We start from the raw sequence: 21,115 nt of genomic DNA on the forward strand, positions 1-21,115 counted from the left end.
AGACTGCTTACTCTACTATTTTTCGTCTTGTTGTGGAGTACTGCTGTGTGGTGTGGGACCCTTGCCACATGGGATTAACGGATTACATCGAGTAAGTACACATGAGGAGAGCACATTTTTAATATAGAAATACGAAAGAGAGTGTCTCGAACATGATTCAGGATTCGGGGTGTATATCATTAAAACAAAGGCGTTTTTCGTGCAGTCGGATCTTCTCGGGAAATGTCAATCAACAACTTTCTCCTCCGAATGTAAAAATATTTTGTTAATGTCGACCTACAGAGCAAGAAAGGATCATTACAATAAAATAAGGGAAATCAGAGCTCGCTCGTTTTTTCCACGCGCTGTTCGAGACTGGAATAATGGAGAATTAGTGTGAAGGTGATTCGATGAGACCAGTGCCAGACACACAAGTCTGATTTGCAGAGTAGCCATGTAGATGCAGATACTGATGTACTTATTAATATCTTCATAAAAGGCGCGACGAGGAAAGGCACAAGACAATTTGGGATTGTAAAGAATTTTAAAGAAAGGATTGTTTTACAGCACAAATAGCTTATCAAGGAGGGGTTGTAATGAAAGCGTATAGCACTTCGTATTTCGTTAGTTTCATTTTGACCTTCGATTAGCAATCGGCAGATGCACGTGAAGAATAGGTCCCCTTGTTTTTACGGTGGATATCATTCCAACATGTGTAGATCATCAACTGCAAAATAATAAAAGGATCTTATCTCATGTACGAAGTTCGAGTGTAGACATCACAATCCCTTCTTCTAAATTTATTTGCAATCCCAGAATGTGCTTTGTCTTTCTTTTTCATGCCTTTTACGAAATAATAATAATAAATACTATACACTGAGCATTATTTCGGTGTCTTTGCCGTGTAAGTAATGTAAAAATTTAAAATAAAGAAGATTCTGCTTAGACTCGACCCCACGGCCCTCGGATCACCGTTTTGTACTCTTCCCGCTGTGCCTAGCGCTGCCTGGTAACTACACTAACAGAAAATGACCGCTGCCTCGTCCGATCCGCGCCAGAAATGGTATTTTTTCAAAATTCGTATCCATCTGAAGTTGTCACTTGTCATATCAATTTCTGGTTCATCCCTGCAAGCAGCATAAATTTGGACGAAATCGGTGATGATGAGCAGGGGCGGTCCCGCTGTAAGGGAAATAGCGAAGCGATGAACTAGTTGATAAGCTGTGATCGTCTAACGTTGGTTGCAGGCTGTTATCCACTGGCGCTCGTTGTAAGTAGTGGCTGGGCTTCAGTTCAGTAAGTGCACCCATCGATTTACTCTCTAGTCGACTCCACTTGTCGAGCCGTGGAGATGCCGAGAAGCGCTCTATTTCCGCTACTTGACAGGCGATACGAAGTAGGGCCTTTGTAAACCAGACCGAAACTTGTGCTTTAGCCGTACGCCTTCTTACCACTTACCGCCTACTGAGTAGGCAACCCAAATAGCGCTGTTGTAGCGCATGCAGCCTCAGTGCCCTGTGCGATGCAGAAAGTACGAACCTGAAAGGCTGCACAAGGAGTCGGAAGTGTTAAGAAATGGTTCAAATGGCTCTGAGCACTATGGGACTCAACTGCTGAGGTCATTAGTCCCCTAGAACTTAGAACTAGTTAAACCTAACTAACCTAATGACATCACACACATCCATGCCCGAGGCAGGATTCGAACCTGCGACCGTAGCGGGCTTGCGGTTCCCGACTGCAGCGCCTTTAACCGCACGGCGGAAGTGTTAAGTCTTACTTTCTTCTCAGACCAGCTGCTAGCCTGCACCAACTGACAGTCTCTTTTCTGAGTTTCGGTGAAATTGTGCTCAATAGACAGGAATCTTTTACACAGCTAAATATTCGTGTAAAATGGAATGCACTGTGTATGCGAATGCAGGCTTACATGGAGGGTATCGGCAATAAGAATGTCTCGGTCTGTGAGGCGTTGTGTTTTCATGATGTCTCGAAGAACTTCCTGCACATAGTCTTCAGGTAAAGTCACGTTTCGACTAGTTTCCCACTTGTTATCGTCGGAATTCGAGCAGGGAACTTATCTAAACGTTGCGATAACACGACGCTACAACTCGACCATAAGCTGAGAAGGTTTCATCAGGAATATATGACTCGATTGATAACCTGAGAATGTACTGCACTCTTCGATTTGCATGATGATGCGTCTGTGTCACGGTAAGTCACAAGCGATTCGGCTCCATTTATGTTCCTCACAGCAGTTTTGGTCGACCTTCAAGAACTTTATCCCTAATGGATGAATGATCACTACAAAACTGTACAAACCGATTTACGGAGGAACATTGAAAAGTAACGCACAATAATTTTACTACCGAGAAGTTTAACAGCTAGAAAAATAAAAGAAAATCGCAATTAAACTTACATCTCTATTCTACTTTTCTGAATTTCTGCATGGTCACCAACGTTTTCAACACACCTGTCTCACAGTGGTACCATTTTCAATACGCTCTGTTTGTAGAAGTAAGTTTGGTTTGAATGTGATCATCTGTGGACTACTGTTTTCACTTCCGCAACTGTCGCAAGTCTCTGGACAGCCAGGAATTTCTTCATAGGACGAAACAGATGAAAGTCCGGCGGTGCAAGATCCGGACCACATGGTGGATGCTGAAGCACCTCCCACCCATATATGGCGGTTTTCTCATTATCAGGAGCAGCAACATTGTCATGAACAAGTTCGACAACATCTGTGTTGATGTGGAATTTGTCACGAAGTGAACGAGGTAGCTTAACCAAAGTTTTAATGTAGGCTGCAGCATTCATAAAGGTCCCGTGTACAGCAGAGTCCACCAATAACACGCCATGCATCTACCAGAACACTGTCACAAGCATTTGATAGCAGACGGAGTCATTTTGAATTTTTTCCTATTGGGGAACCAGCGTGTTTCCATTCCATAGAGGCTGCTTGGTTTCGCGCGTCTAGTGGTACGTCCACGACTCATCGCCAGTGACGATTCCTTTCACAAAATTAAGCGATCCAAGCCTATCATCATTCGCTGGCCCTTGTGGTTGTCTGTCAGATTCTTGGGCACCCATCGAGCATTAACTTTACGAAATTTCATCCTATCGTGAACAATATCGCACACCGCACAATAGGAACTGTTGAACTGCTGCGATAAGGTTCGCAGCTGCGCACGCCGGTCGTTCAAAATTGCTGCCACAATGGGTTCGACATTCCGCGGGGTTGCAGCCGTTCCGGCAGCCCGGAGCGTGGCTAGCCACTAAGGCTCACACGGCCCTCTTAGAAGAATGCACACCACCTGGAGACATTGCTACGGTCCATACAGTCGTCCCCATACACGCCACGCATGTCCCTGTGAATTTCGCTAGGTTTATATCCTTTGGCCCACAAATATCAAACTACACAACTCTGCTCTTCACAAACTGACAAATTGACGACAGTAACATGAGTGCCATGTCTTTTTCTTAGTACAGGTTTGTCTCGCTAGGGCAGCATAAACCTAAAACTATATGGTAGTGAAATTTCAACATTCAAGCTGCAGTACCATAAGGGAACAAAATTTCTTTGCGTTACTTTAGGATCCTCCCTCGTATATACAGTCTTTTCCGGAGGCGGCTGGTTTCCATAAGCTCAACAGTACGAACTGAGAGACTGATGTTGAGTTAGGACTTTACTACAATCTTTAAAAAAAAACATGCAACGAAAAGCTTTAAGCAAACTTTCCGTTTTTTCGTTCACAACACTATGCAGAAACTGCCCTCACAGTTTCTGACCCACAATTTCTGACCCACAATTGTTTTAGTAATAACAGACAACAAATTACAAATCAACGATAGTATCACATGTCAATAGAGCAACATAGGTGTCATTCGTGAAAACATACGTTTTGAACCAGCTTCAAAATATTGTGATTTTGATATAAATACATCTATTTACATAAGTCGCTGAATGCATATTACTTTTATTTATCTATTTACGAGGGTAGGAACTTAAATAGTGGCAACTATTTATTCACAACCGATACAAAAGTTACTGTTACTGTTAGCACTAGTTACTGTCCTTCAAAGTAGTCACCAGCGTTGTGTAGAACCCGCTGCCAGCGATGTGGAAAGCGTAGTATACCGTTAGCAGAGAGTGTTCTGTTGATGGTACGAGTGGAGCAGTCTACTGTCTGTCGAATCTCTGGAACAGTTCTGAAGCGAATGCCTCGAAGTGGTTCCTTCATCTTCGGAATCAAATCAGTCACAAGGACCTAAGTGCGTGGAGTATGGTGGATGGTACAGAAAAAGCTCACCTGTCGCATCAAATTTCAGATAAAATCACACTTGCAGTTCGAAGAAAATCCGATCTCAGAATATGTTTCAGAATACACAACACACAGCACGCTCAAGAATTTGTCATTCCCTATGACGACCCTATAAATGTACCTGTCCAGGTGTTTATAAATTAAAATGTAATAGCTGTGAGAATACATACATAGGACTTACAGCAAGCAAGTTACAAACAACATTCACATAACATGAAGGCTTTCACGACCGGATGACATATCTTCTGGTAAACCTTCCGGGATGTAAGGTCGTGGTCCATGAAACTCTTCAGCTCCTAACGTTTTGTCCAGAGCTGCGCTGGACATCTTCAGAGGGGTGTTTCTCCTCCGGTGAGTCTTGCCGACTGAGTCCCGGAAGGTTTACCAGAAGATATTCACAGAACACCTGAATCTAGATGGCATAAACCTACCTTTACTTGGCGCACATTGAGAGAACAAAAACACATAACCAGTGAGATAACACAATGTTTGTAAATCGTACTCAAGGTCGAAAAAGGTAGCCTGCTAAATATTTTGTAAGAAATACAGATTTTTCACACTTGTGATGAAACAATTTTGAACGAACACGACACAAAAAACAAAAAATTCATCGAAAACGCACCAATATTTTCATAAATCTTTAATGGTGGGGAACATTCCTTTGTATAGGAATTTCGAAAACACAGGTAATAGAATTTAGAAATGAAATTACGTAATGTATGAAATAAACAATTCAGTTAACATAGAGGTTGAAAACATCGCCGACAGCAGGTCTAGTTTTCAAAATTAATATGCTGATTAAAGCAGTCATATAAATGTATAATTATATGACTGTTAGCAAACATCTCTGAGATACGCTAAAAAGAAACAAAATATAAGGAAAATTGTTATGTGAAAAAATAGCACTACTTTAAATATTACGAAACTTTACGCAATAGCCGTAAATATATTTTAAAAAAACATTGTTTTCTGTAATGTAGATGCTACTGAGCGCTGATGATGGGCGTGCAGCTGATACTGGTCTGGCAAGTAATAAACACATTCAAATAATGTCTATTGGGCAGCTTACGTCAGTATAAACAGAGTGTTTCAAGGTCTTTGGATCAAATATCTAGAGGTGGCAGGTCACATCAAATGGAACAACTTTTAGTAAATATAAAATGTTGACTGACGCTTTCCTGTAACGCTAGTTGTCCATATGCATCGATTATGCCCCTGAGAGGTAGCAGGGCGTAGGCACACTGGGGTGTACGTATGCCTTTCGTGTTGTCAGTAAACCAGTCATCGGCTCCATGTGAAAGCAGGTAGGCCCATCAAAACTAAAGTTCCTATTGCGCTTCTAAAATATCTTTACCCGCTTACAGACACCGATTCTTAACGTTTTATCGTTGAAAATAACTCTTAATTTACTGGAGTAGGCAGTATGCAACACACCTAGTAGTACTCCGTCTTAGTTCAGTTTTAGGGAATACTAAAGGACGCTTAACATCGCTGGGAAGCGTAAGCTAACATTTTGTGTCTAATGAAAGTTGTTCCCTATGATGTGATCTATCACCCTAGACCAGTGGTTCTCAAACTTTTTGAGCTCGGGCGCATTTAAAAGTCCGCAAATAATTGTGCGCGCCCTATATACACATTTCTGAGGAATATTTTACAACAGTCAATACAGGGAATAAATACTGTGATAAAATAACATTTAAGTCATTTTATGTTGAATGTCGCGTGCAGACTACCGGAAATACATTACTAATAAAAACATACATTTTCACAATATGAACGAATAATTTTTGTATAAAAATGAGAGATTCATGAAGCACGATTGTCACCCAAATGGGAGGGCCGAGCACCGTGTTGCCTCCTACCCTGTCAAGAGGAAAGACAAGAGAAACTATTAAGTGAAACGTATTGAAATGAAATAATGCAATAAAACTAACGATTAATTCAAGTTATAGAGAAAAGTAATAATACAAAACAAATGAAACGTACCTTACCTCTATTCTTTCTAGTGTTTATGAGAAACATGGGCCTCATGTGTGCTCGCGATTTCTTCAATGTTTGGAGATATATTTGAAAGACAAACTCTCATTTCCGCATCAGTACACTGAAGAGTTCCTCTCTTTTTACGTTTAATTGTGGCGAGGGCAGAAAATCCTAATACACATAAATATGACGTCGAAAATTGAAGTAAAATGTTCAAAGCCTTTTTAGATATCGACACATATTCTTATTTTGTAGAAATCCTAAAGGTTTGAAGAGAGAATTCCTCATGCTTAATCATCAGTCCACTATCAGCAGATATAGCTGCCAGTTCTTCTTTTGTTAATCTTAAGCGGAAATCACCCGAAGTTTCCAAGAATGGGTTTCGAATCCAATCGTGCTGTTCACTGTTGAGGGATGGAAAATATGAACTCAGTTTCTCTTCTACTACTTTTGGAAGTATTTCATTTATGCATGTATTCCATGCCAACGTGAACATTTCCGTTACCGTGAAAAGCTTTTCTTTTCCATATTTGTAGTTTTCTGTGAAACGTTTTAATTTTGTCGGTGGATGTGAGGATATCTTCTTCTTTTCCTTGCATGATAGTGTTCACAATACTGAACTGCTGAAATATATTGGCCAAATACTGCACTCTGGCAATCCAAAATTCACTCCGACGGAGGTTGCAAAAATGTAAATCTTTCTATTCTTGGAAAAACATGAGGAGTTCTAGTCATAGCTCATGCACACGGGTAAGTACTTTCCCCCACGACAACCATCTGACTTATGTGTGTAAAAGCAACCGTCTGTGTTATGACTCCATATCGAGACAAAGTTTTTCAAATAAACGGGTTTTGACAGGTCTTGTTTTAATAAAATTTACCATCTGATCAGTTTGCTCTAAGACTTCTCTAAATTTTTCTCCCAATGTTTTTGCTATTAAGGCCACCGTATGAAGAAAGTAGTGAGTTATGATCACATTTTTTTTTTTTTACAAAAGAAATATGGCCCGTAACACAACCTACCATTGAAGGGGCACCATATGTAGATATACCTACACATGACTTCCATGTTAACTGCGACTTATTAAGATAAACATTTAAAATGTTGAAAACGTCCTCACCTTTAGCAGACACACTTAATTCTTTGCAAAAAACAAACTGATATTGTTGTGAATTGGCAGGAGCCAATTCACGGAGTTTGGAGGAAGCCGAAAGGCACGCGTTTATGCTCACGCAGGCTGGCGTGAGGTCTGGAAAATGAAAAGGAATTATAGTAGCCAAAAATAGTACATAGCTTCTGGAATACTTAACTTTAATCCATAATTGGAGAACATCGCTCTTGATGATACATAATTACAATCTCAATATAAACTGGTAATGGCGCCTTGCTAGGTCGTAGCAAATGACGTAGCTGAAGGCTATGCTAACTATCGTCTCGGCAAATGAGAGCGTATTGTCAGTGAACCTTTCCTAGCCAAGTCGGCTGTACAACTGGGGCGAGTGCTAGGACGTCTCTTTAGACCTGCCGTGTGGCGGCGCTCGGTCTGCAATCACTGACAGTGGCGACACGCGGGTCCGACGTATACTAACGGACCGCGGCCGATTTAAAGGCTACCACCTAGCAAGTCTGGTGTCTGGCGGTGACACCACAGATATATTATGTGATCTTGATCAATGAAACGGAGAAATGATAGAGAGTTGCGATTGCTTGGTAATGTCTGTTGATTCATCAACGTGCAATGCAAAGACTGAGTGCTTGAGTTTATTACTGCGTACATCTTCCTCAATATCAGTAGACATTTCTATAATACGTCTGTTACTTGTATCATCAGACAAAGGAATCTTGTTTACTTTCATAGCTGCTTCACTTCCTAACATCGTCATGATCTCTCTCTCTCTCTCCCTTTTTTTTTTTTTTTTTTTTTTTGCAAGTGAGCAAAATAAGTAACTCACCTCTGCTATTAGTTCATAGACTTGGTAGGAAGCGATAAGAGCTCTATCAGGAACGGACATTACACTTTTAAAAGAATTTTCTGCCTTTGTTTGCTGTTCAGACAATGTCTTGAAATAGCTTACAGGTTCATCTTGCAAATGTGACTACATTGCTTTATTGTGTTTGCTCAGTTTACTAGGAAGTAGATATTCATTTGTCATTTTATACCCACGTACTAAGCATATCGGAAAAGGATAATCTTCACTCCAAGCCCAATTAAAACCATAGCTTAAGTACCTTTCACTGTACTTACTAGTAGGTCACTGTTTTGCTTTTTTACTTGCGCTTAGCGTTTGTTCACTTCCAGAATCGGATTCTTCGAGGGCATGCTTCTTTCTCAGAAGTCTGTCCATTTTATTCGGTTGTGTTTTGCATATAAGATTCACTTCTAGCGCTTTGAAAATAATCAGTACGCTGAACACAAAACACGAGCCCCACGTACGCTAACAACACATCACTGAGATAGCGCCTGAAAGCTCTGCGGTAACGTCAATGGAAACGCGTTTTCCTCCTGGGCCTGGATTCTTGTGCCTCCACGGATTAACAGTGCTGCCAACGATAATTTTCAAGTTCCCTTAACGTTGCTGGAAGCTTCTGTCATGAATCTACTGGATCACTAAACTACAGTGGAACTGACGCTCAGAAGTAGCAGGCTTCATGAACAACGACGATCATGTTGACATGTGCTACTCATCTGTAGCAAAGAACATGAAATGAAATTCTTTTAGTCATAGGCAGCTCGAGGTCAAACAATATGCAGCTATCATATATAATTTTATCTTTTCAATAATATTTTGACAACAGAAATAAATATTATATTATTAAAAAGTAACTTGTTGATGATGTTATTTATAACTTTGTAATACACTGTCGCGGTGCCTAAATAGGTCATAATGGCCAATAATAATAACACACGTGCTGTTGCAGCGCTACTTGGAGTTAGGTGGAATAGGTTCGCAATCATTGGGAACGACACGAAGCCCTCCGAATTCTATGGACAAGTTGTGATCATATGCATAGCACACAAGGCTCAATTTCAGCATGGCTACCATCATAAAATAAAAACGTCCATAGGCAAATCAACTGGGAAACAAAAGCACGACACGATCAGATAATATCCATAAGAGTTCCTGTCGGAAAAATCCGTCAGTCGTCAAATATTTTTTCACCGTTTTCTCCTGATTCTGAACATTTGGATCTGACCAGAAATCCATTAACGCTTGACAACAATGCGGGTTAACTCAATGTTTAATTACAAACTTAAAGCGTGACGCCAAGTCTCGCACCGTTTGGTTATGGAAAAAAAGGCACGGAGCGAGGCGTGAGAAAATAATTTCACGGCGCCTTCAGGGCGAAGGGCGACGGCCTTGACGCTGTGGGTACACCGGTCCCCGTGAGATCACCGAAGTTAAGCGCTGTCGGGTGTGGTCGGCACTTGGATGGGTAACCATCCAGGCCGCCATGCGCTGTTGCCATTTTTCGGGGTGCACTCAGCCTTGTGATGCTAACTGAGGAGGTACTCAACCGAATAGTAGCGGCTTCGGTCAAGAATACCATCATAACGACTGGAAGAGCGGTGTGCTGACCTCACGCCCCTCCAATCCACATCCTCCACTGAGGATGACACGGCGGTCGGACGGTCCAGATGGGCTACTTGTAGCCTGAAGACGGAGTGTTTCAGGCTGAAGGGTGGTGAGAGTGGGGATGGTTAGGAAAATTTCACGACCAGTGCTAGACATGCACGGATCCCTGTGCGCCTGGTACCAACCAGCTACTAAGATAGTTATATTATACACACAAAAGTAAAATGGGGTCCCTAAAAGCGCATTACTTCTACCAAAAACTGTGAAATTAAGGTAAGGCTGTTGTGATGCATTTCTAAAGCAAGGAGTTGAAGGAAATTTCATTTGAGGTATATATTAATTATGAATGACTATGAAGCATTATGCTGTAAGTACAACATATCATATAAGTTACTGTGTTGGCGATACCAAACTTTACAATGGATAAAATGTTGCATTTATAAAAACAGTTACATTCATTATTAAATGAATTAATCACTCCCACCACTGCTTATTGTCATGATTGTAGCAATGAGACAATTATCTTACCATTCTGTTTCTCCAGACAGCAGCATTCTGCCATCTGAATAATTATTTTTCTCGCCCCACTGCGAATTACACTTTCACTAGAATTCCTTACACTTCTGATGGTGTAAGGGATGACCTGGATGGGTCAGCAATGGCTTTATCATCACTCATTATTTTGAAATATCTTTGCCCAGTTTCCAAACAGCCGCTACTGTTAGACAGCTAAGATTAGCAGCAGTGGAAGAGAGAAGACAGTCGGCATGAAACGTTCCGAATACTGTCGACACTACAAGGAGAATAAACCACCTTATTTCCTTAACCAAACAGAATTATTCGACAAAACATAAGGACTCACTCTGTATTCCACCTGTCGTGAAATGTATAAAATTGAGTAGCTTTACGTTCTTTTGTAGTTGGTCGTATGTTTTCCTAAATTATTACTGGGCGCACCCGTAAATGTCTAGGGTGCACCACTGCCCTGGAGCACACTTTGAGATCCACTGCCCTGGACGTTTGATGCGAAGGCTTTGAAATACCCCGTATATAAAAACTCAAAGGGCGGCCGTTGCAGAGAGAGAGAGAGAGAGAGAGAGAGAGAGAGAGAGAGAGAGAGAGATCGCTATTTGTAGCAGTGCAACCTGTCTTGTTATGTTAGGTTCCAGCACAGTACCGACGTCAGCTGTCCTTCTTTCGACCTTAGGATGGGTGAACTACAAGCTGTAGGAACGCTCGACATTTCATACTTCTAGAGCGATCGCTGTAAGTCTCAGAACTTTCGCACTGGTTTATTTCATTGGTCCTAGAAGTTGCTGTGATTCTGCTTTCCTGCCACATACGGCGGAAACAGCTGCTGCCAAGAGTCAAAAGTTCTGCGCTCATCTCTTATGTGACGAGCATGTACCCTGTACCATGCACTATAAATTCTGTGCCCTAGGCGTATGCGCTCAGGGACAGCGGTCGCTTTCTGTATCTTAAAATACAGAAGGCACACCCATCAACTTTGTGGGCACTATAAAACGTCATCTCTTCAAAATCTCACTGGACTTTGCTTCCATTTTACGTAGTACCCCCACCTGCTACATGATAGTATTTTCCTGTGGTAATCTTTTAACTCTGCCAACGTTTCCTGTTAAACTGTCTCACAGGCTTGGTGGGAACCGGTAGACTCGAGATTTGTCCATGAATAAATCTTTTCCTAAGCTTTATTTATTTATTCCCTACTGACTACCTGGTCTGTGACAGCTGGTTGCCAATGGCCTGCTACTTCAGACTAAACTGCCGGTGGATTTAAACATAACCTTCACTGAGATAAAACTGCGAAGATGATCCATTTGAACTTCCTTACTGTACTCGTCTCTCGGTCTTTCATTACAATTTTTACCGCCCGGCACTTCCCTCCATTAATCAATTCACGACTACTTCGTGCCACAGGATACACCCCGTCAACAGACCCCCAATTCTAGTCCAATTTCGTTTTCCGTCAGTTCGGTTCAGCACTTCATCGTTCGTTACTCTATCCACTCATTTAATCTTAAGCATTCTTCTGCCTCGCCCCATTTCAAAACCTTCCTATGGTAACTGCCTATCGCCCGCGTTTCACTTCCATACAGTCAGATACCTTCAGAAAAGATGCGACGGTACTTTACGTTTTTGTATTGCTGAGTTCCTCTTCTAAACAGCATCCCATACGAACAAACCACTGGCATCTTTACCTCTTGTTGCCTGTATTGCAGATACTTGTGCTATGCATGGCACTGTTTAAAAAGAACAGCCCGATGTAGCCATAGTGTCGAGCCACGCACGTCTACTTTCAAGCCCCGCAGCTAATTCGCAGCATACAATAACCTGTATCTGTGATCCTGCAGCCAAACAATCTATACACTGATTGGAATTGCCAGTTAATAGAATACACAGAACTACAAAATAAAAGTTAATCGAACAATTTAAAACAAAGGTTCTATTCTACCGTATGTAATTGACGAAGGCAACAGAGAATTATGTTGAATAATGTTTATTCAAGAGAGAGCATCTCAAATAAATGGGATGTTGACCTATTCAATATTCAATTAAAATACAGACAGGATATACCGTTATCAAATGCAGTAACGAAAGGTATGCGAAACTAAGTCCATTTCTTAATCTCAATACGCGAAAGATTCACCAGTTCAAAACAGTTCAGAGCTCAACGTGATGGTTTAGAAATTATCATATGCGATGCAAGGAACAGTGCCTCATGCCCTGTCTGTCCTCAGTTCCTTAATACAAGCGGAAAAAGCTAGAGTCCGACACAGGAGCACATTCAGACCTCTCGAAATATAAAGTCCCCTCAGAAATTAGATTATTGTAGCGGCGTTCACTGTCCAAAATCTATAACCCTCACGATTGAATACCACTCATTACCTCAGGTAAGTCTGCCTCCTTTCGCAACTCGCGTAACTGTGTCTAGAATCACTCCCTCGAACTCTTCGCTTGGAATAGTGCCCCTCTCCAATTGACTTCTGTTTTCTTTTTCATTAGCTGAAAGCTGTCACCATCAAAATACATCAATCTTAAACTCCCCAGACTTCATTTCACTCAACTTGATCACCTCCTGGAGTCAAGTAATATAATACAACAATATTTAAATAAAGGAGTGTCCTAAATATTCAGTAACACTGAGATCATTTATGACAAATACAACAGCTGGTTCATAAATATATAAGCCAGTATTCTTGTACAAGTGTTTACACAATAAATGACAATACACTGTCGTTAAATACTGTTTAAACAATAATTTATGTCTTCTTCACAGAAACGTCTTTTGGTTCTCTTTTCAAATGTGGTGTCACCTAACACATGTTACTGGCAACTTGCAAATTAGAACAGCTTTTTTAATAGTACTTGAAGTCAACATTTAAATACAATTATTGGCAAAATGGTAAACAGTTCATTAAATAATACACAAGTCTGTCAAGAAGTGAAGTATTCATACTGCATTCAGATTTTGTGTCATTATGGAGCATACAATAGTCTGACAAACATTTGCATAATAAACAGATGTAAAAACGTAACAAATCAAGAAATAAAGTAGATAAGATATTTTGCTTTCAGAGATGATAGCTGTAATGCAACGCTATCATCTGATATATTGTTGGCTGAAATCGGATGAAGCATTTAAAAGTTGGTAATTCAGACGTACAGTGCGAAAATATTTATTCGATTTGAAATATTAATTTCTATTTTTTTAAAGACTTTGAAATATTGTTGAGCCATTCGATACGCCTCATTTTTCTGAGACTGCATGTGTATTCAGATTTGCTGTAATACCTAGCTGTGAATTATTATAGATTCTTGAAGAGCTGTAAGAAGCCATCTTTTAGCTTGTCTGACACTCCGCCATTTCTTGGAACATTATCCGTCCTCTTAAGCGCCAAAATTCCCCGTATCAGGATTTACCGATTCCCGGCCACGCTCTCTTTGTCTCTGCACCTGAGCTCTCCTGGAGCAGCTGCACGACGCCCTCGTACCGCCAACTCGCACCCAGCCAAGCAAGCAAATTCAGCTCTCCTCAGTATCAGCCCGAGGTGGACGAATAACTCTACCACATACTCATAACACTGCAAAGACTTCCCAATGCTTAAATATATAGTAGGTGTTAACAAATTACTCTTAGTCTGAAATCCTCTTTGTGCTTCCTAGGAGATGAAACCAGGACTCGAACTACAGCCTTTTGCCTTTTGTAGGCGTATGCTCTACCAACTGAGCTACCTGAGTATAACTGACGACCTCTTCTTACAGATTCAGTTCGGCCACTTCGTCGTCTGCTGTACTGCAAACTTCACAGATCTCCTGCAGAATTTGAGGGACTAGCTCTCCTTGAAGAAAGGATATGTTCCAGAAAGTTTCATATCAGCACACATTCCGCAGTGGAGCGAAAATTCTTTGTGGAAACAATCTTCTAGGCTGTGGCTAAGCCAAGTCTCCACGGTGTCCTTTCTTTCAGGACTGCTAGTTTTACAAGGTTTTCAGGAAGACTTCTTTGAAATTTGGAAGGTAGGAGATGACGCACTGGAGGAAGTAAAGCTGTGAGGATGGGCCGTAAGTCGTTCTCGGGAAGGTCAGATGGTAGATTAGTTGCACCTGAAAAGCAGATTCGAGTCCCAATGCGACACAGTTTTAATATGCCAGAGAGTTTCATATCGGCGCACACTCCACTGCAGAGTGAAAACTCATTCTAGAATTATATATATTTTATATCCTCTCCAGTTCAGCCACAGTTATTTTTCAGTCACTATCTATTCCACTCAAAATCTTTTCCAAGTCCTCTGCTGCGTGTGACAGAAGTACATCATCGGCAAACTTCAAAATTTTTACATCTCCCTGAACTTTAATTCCCACTCCAAATTTTTCCTTGGACATCTTTACTGCTCACTCTATTCTCAACCACTATTTTTAATGCCCTACAACTGATATAAGTGCTGTATGGTTTCTGTACAAGTTGTAAATAATCTTTCCCCCCCCCCCCCCCCCCCTGCATTTTATCCCAGCTGTCTTCCGAATTTCGAACAGTGTGAGGATGATGTAAGCAATGCAATTTTACGATGAACCCAACCTTTAACGCTATCTGATCTGTTAGAATTACACACGTGCTCCCATATTACATTATTATTTTTCTGCATTCGTTTACTCGATCCTTCATGAGTGAAGATGACTCGGCAACAGAGATATAATTTGCTGAATAAGGTATTAATCGACTGCAAAACATACAAGACGACAGAAAATTTGTGTATAACGTTACTTTCATCCGTGAAACGAAATGGACAGCATTATGTCGCAGCCAGGGGCATGCGTAAAATGACGATGATGATGAAGTTACGAGTTCCTAGCACTACTAAGAGCTTTGAGTGAGAATGTTAGATTGGAGAGTATAATATAGGAAAGATAGTAGATGTGTGTTTCGGAAGAAGGAAAGGAAGATAAGTATTTTAATGTCCAGTCGACAACGCGATCATTATACACGATCAACAAGAAGGAAATCGGTAGTACCCTTCCGAAGGAATCATCCAGAAATTCACTTTCAACTTTGTGAAAATTTTCGGCAGACAACGGGCATTAAATGATTAAGCAACCATTTCACTCCGAACTCTTGTCCGTAATATACAAGATATTAGTTTCAGGTGCGACTGCCCTGAAAAAGAATTGTCCAAGTGTCAGAATGGTCAGGGTGAAAGCCTTTTTAAATAAAAGGGTGATTAACAAATTATTAGAGGGTGACAAACAAGGATGATCAACGGAGGACTTCACACAAGACTGGAAAGAAGTATTGCAGAGGAACAGAGGGAAAGGTACAAGATTACAATTGAACTGTTGAGAATTATAGGTGATAGATACACTGAAAGAGGAAGAGAAGTTTATGCTGTTTTCATTGCGTTGGAGAAAGCCTTTGATACAGTACAGTGAAATAAATGAATATACACTCTAAGGAAAACTTGAGTCAGCTCGAGAGATAGAAGGCTGATAAAGAATCAAAATAGGAACGATAGTGAGGCAAGACTGCTCTCTCTTTCCAGTACTGTTTAACACACATTTTGGAGCATATCATTCATAAATGCTTTAGTGACAATTTAACTTGTGTTCTCGTCCACTCGCATTTTACTTAACTCAAAAATTGGCCATCACGCACAGCTGACCTATTTCGAAAACTGACCACGTGCGCAGTTCACCACTTCAAGAGCAAGTAAAATTTTAATGTGCGTGCGGTCGAGATCATCCGCTTCCAATGCGGCTCGTGGGGACATTCGATCAGCATATTATGCGGGAACAAAGAACCAACAAGGCGACAATAGTTGGTTCCTCAGTACTGCAGAAGGAAACATGAAAAAAATCAAAATTAGTCATAAAAATTCGTAACGCCCCACACGTTGGCTGGGCGATGGCTATAGCGTTTATTTTTAATCAGAAACTAAAATGTATGACAGACTATTTTTCTTTGCATGTGTGGTATTTAAAAACAAAGATTTTAATTGGTCAATCTTTGATGAATATCAAAGTATATTACTAAACCCGAGAGTCTGAGAGGCTACTTGCGTGCTAGGTTATCGAGGAACGATGAAATATAGGCGTTACTTGCGTGTACCACACATAAGGTGGATATTACTGGCATGTATGCTCAGTAATTTCACTGTTGCAGTTGAAATCTTCCCATCTCCTTTATATCTCTTTTGTTACGCAACCATCCCTTCGACAACATCCTATTAAACCTTCCCTTAGGATTTCTATCTCTTGCTTAATAATAATAATTGAAATCTTCCCTTTGAAATTAATTCTCTTTCTCAATCTTCGCATACAAATTTAAATGCTGATTACTAAAAGTTATTTTCTGATTACTTCGACGAAACATAGAATGTGTAGTCGTCGTGGCCAACAGTCGTTACGTGCAATAACCCAAAACTGTTCAAAAAAATGGTTCAAATGGCTCTGAGCACTATGGGACTTAACATCTATGGTCATCAGTCCACTAGAACTTAGAACTACTTAAACCCAACTAACCTAAGGACAGCACACAACACCCAGTCATCACGAGGCAGAGAAAATCCCTGACCCCGCCGGGAATCGAACCCGGGAACCCGGGTGTGGGAAGTTAGACCCAAAACTGTTCGTTTCCTTTTTTACTGTTACTGGATCGCTATCTGACTGCTACATCGAACTGCGACATGAATATACTTACTCAGTTTTACTATACTCTATTAGCTGCTAGTGGGCTGTCACAATAAATGGCTGTATTTATTACCAAATTCTATAATAGCAAAGCTGACGTTATTCTTTAATAGCATAGCTGACGTTATTCTTTAATTAATTTGACTGCAGGTACGTAATTCATAGTTAAACTTTTTCTTGACAACAATAAAATTTTGCGAAGTTTTACGTTGATGGTTTTTGAGATGGATTATAATCAATAGTGCAATATTGCTGCCAAAAATTAATTATATTTTGAATTAAATGATTTTAAAAACATTCAAATGGGACTTACATTTTACAATAATGTTACAACTAGCAATGCGCAAACATACCTTCAGTAGTCTTGAGTTTCGCAAAAAATTAATTCAATAATAGTAGTTCCTCTTATGATAATAGTTAGCTGATGTCTCTGTACATCCGTTTATAATCTCTTGTAAATTATAGCTAGTGGCTGGCAGGCACACTACTCCTCTCAACCTCTCGCTTCAGACCTGCTACCGACTCGCTTCACATCTCGCTTACTCCTGACTTCCTACGAACGCTAAAGTGCGGTCTCTCCTGCCAACAATGCTTTCTGGTGCAGACAATCCCTGCTACCGTTACAAAATGTATCAATGCGCGGACTTTCCCACTCTTGTCTTAAAATGTATCCATACGCGATCTCTCCCGCCCTTTTTAAAATTATACCAATGTCCGGTCTCTCTTGCCAACAATACTTTGGTGCATACATTCCCTGCTACCACAATTATTTCCAACATGACAAATATTAATTGTTCCTACTTAATTCTGTTAATAAAATATAAACATCTTTCATAAATTGTGGTTTGACAATAGACAATAGAAATATACACGTCTTACACAGTTTCATATTTAATCTTGACATAATTCACATGTCTTGATACATGTCGGCGCCTTGGGAAGAATTTCTAATGGACAATGCACTTTTTATTTTTATTTCGTCATATGACAGCTGAAAAATCGCCCTCATTCGGTTCCATATTGTAATTCCTTATGTAGCTACTTGTATGAAAACAGTAACATGACGTCTATGGGGCGAGTTTGAGACGATTTATTTTTTTTTTCCTCTGCATCGGTGACAAGGGAAACCTGGTGGCTTTCTTCAAACTTGGTTGGCGGGAGCGAGTCACACAAGCGCTAACGCATTTTCCCGCTGTTTCCAAAACCTGGTGTTTCGATTGATGCGGGGCAGATCTGGTGTGGAAGCTTCCAGAAGGTGCTAGAAAGTCTTCTGTCCTCAAGGCTCTGAGGCCATTACCATGCCACGCTTTTTGCAGTCGCTCTCATTGGCATTGCGTCGCACTGTGGATATAGGCGGAGATCGTCCCCACCGTAACATTATACCCACGGACGGAGCGTCTAGCGCAGGGTGTTAGATTATGTGACGAGAGTCTTGTGTTCAGACTTTAGTGAGTACAGACGTTTCTGCTAGAACGCGTTTCTAGGTATAAATTCGGGAGGAAATTTATATGTTAGTTCCCGTCCAAACCTGACGGCGTCAGCGCCAGCAGGAGTAGGCACTGAATTACTTTATTCGTTTTGCGCATTGGCGGTGTATTTTAATCATTTCGTGCGAAGATTTAGATCGAGTACATGGATCGTATGTTTGTTACGTACCACCCATTTCGTCCTAATAGGAAGTCAGAGGAGCGTCTGGTACTGACTCTTTTCCCTACTTTCTCTTTTGAAATTTAAAGTCAAGTAAGTCTGTATTTGTTGTAATACGGGCTCGACAGCCACGGGACCATATACGTTGTAATAATGGTCGAAGTTCACGCTGTTTAAGTGTAGCACTCGTTGCCCGTGTAAATAATGCAAATTTCTCATCAGTCAATCATTTTATTCACGGCTTCATTGTAGTCGTTCGGAGTTGGTGGTAAGACTAATTGCCTTCTTAGTTTCTGTGTTTGTTGTGTACGTGTCCGATTAACTATCGCAAGTTCCTTGTAGATGATGAGGTTATCCTGCACTGATTTCTGGCAACCAAAATACAGTGCACTGTTCAGTATAGTAAGCGACTATAGTAGGTAACTGCTATTTAATAAATGTAAAGAATTACGCTGTATTTTTGTAATAAACTGTTGATGAGTCGAACACGAAATTATCTGCTGTGATAGATAATACCACATTTCAGTCCATGACAGAGTATAAAATCGCCGTTTCAACGAATATCAAATAAAATGTACACTCACTGCCATTTATCATTGCACTGTTGTGCTGGGTTTTTACAACGAACCTCTTGAGTCGAGGTCACAAGTCCAATTTTCAGTAAGGTTCATTTTAAAGTGTTATTTTACCAGTTATGAGGGGGAAAACATTAGCTGCTAATGACTCACCATGTATGTCAGGTGGGCGACAGAAATGAATGACCGGGAGGTGCAGAGATCAACCTTCTATGGGATGTATGTATTACACGTTACAAAATGGACATCGTCGACGTTCAAGAAATGTTCAGAACAAATCATTACCCTGTAATATGAACACCGAATGAAAAATGGCGCGCCACAGTGATCACAAAGGATCTCACCGTTAAGATCGAATGCCAATTCTTACGAGGTTACAAACCGTGCAGGACGTTCAAATAGATATTCACTTTTAAAGAATGTATGTAGTACCATATTGGTGTAACTGGGTGATTAGAACTGATGGAATTTGATGGCGTGCAGCCTAATGCGAAACAGTCTGTCGTGGAGCTGATCGTGAAACTGGCTATCCTTTAAGTCGTAGCTGCAGGTAGTGCGATAATATGTTTATAGGCACGGAAAAGCAAACATCCAGCGGCTGAATTTGTCCAGTGGTTCCAGGCGTTATGAATTGCAATGTCACACACTTTCCAGTAAGGACAGTTTGCTATAAAGGAGTGTAACTTTTGTACATAGATCAGGAAACAAGCAAAAGCAAGTTATTTTCACCAGCTATTGTCCAAAAGCAGAGTTCATACCATAGTTGTAGTTCTCTTACGCTCGTTTTTCCACTCTACCTTGATGTGGCGTAAATATTCCGTAATGCCTTTACAAAATCACGCACACGAGAAAGAATCGTAGGGGGCAGAGCACCTGCAACTTCTTCCCAGCCAGATTAACAGTCGACATAGTTGTATAAGAATGCGATAGGGCATTAATATTAGCTGATCTTGATACAACTCTCGTGGTACCTATAATTTCCGGGTTCCTTTCATATACATTTTCTCTTCAAATCCCGATTGGTCAGAGTTGAAAACAAATTCCTTACCTAACGATGGAATAAGTTTGATAATCTCATCTACAAATTTTCGGGCCGATTGCGCAATTTTCTGTCTATCGTCAAGTTAACGCTTCGTTTGAAATTTCGTTATCTTACGTTTTACAATTCTTTACCACTGTTTGAAGTTACGGTTTTGAAGCTGCTGCTTCCCTTGAAATCACTATAATCGATGTCAGCGCAATTTGATGTGCATATCGTACTAGGTCACTATCAAGCACACCCTGTAAAATGCATCGAGCGTCCCTGAAACGCGCAAATACTAGTTTTTGCAACAAGTGCGCACTGTCCTCCATTGAATATCCGTAGTTTTTCTTATGCAGTACACGATCATATTGCTGGGGACGTATTCGAAATCTGTTCATTGCATTTTTCTTTGCTATGCTGCGGATGATCTTCCATGAACGTAATTATCTTTACTACCCGCTTCTTGGACAACGATTGTCCTTTACTATGTTTCACTTGAGACGGGATTTGTGGCTCCCTGCCCGACAAGGATGATGAACTACATAACACGAGCCCTGTTTCAACACCACTTTCACTTTTTAAGCACGCATTGTCATGATTGTACTCTTCATGTACATTGTTCGCACAGTCGAGTGCATACTAAACCACACAATCCACCGAGTCATCTTACAGAAACGCTAATATTTGATTTCTCACTTCTTTCTCATTCTACAAATAGCTTGGGTTCGTTTCTGACGAAATGTTAAGTTCGTCAGGCTGTTGTAGATACAGTGCAATGCTTGCCTTGTTTATCCCTGGCGTTGCTCTGCTTTCTA

The sequence above is a fragment of the Schistocerca americana genome, chromosome 6, assembly GCF_021461395.2.
Source record: "Schistocerca americana isolate TAMUIC-IGC-003095 chromosome 6, iqSchAmer2.1, whole genome shotgun sequence".
Taxonomy (NCBI): Eukaryota; Metazoa; Arthropoda; class Insecta; order Orthoptera; family Acrididae; genus Schistocerca; species Schistocerca americana.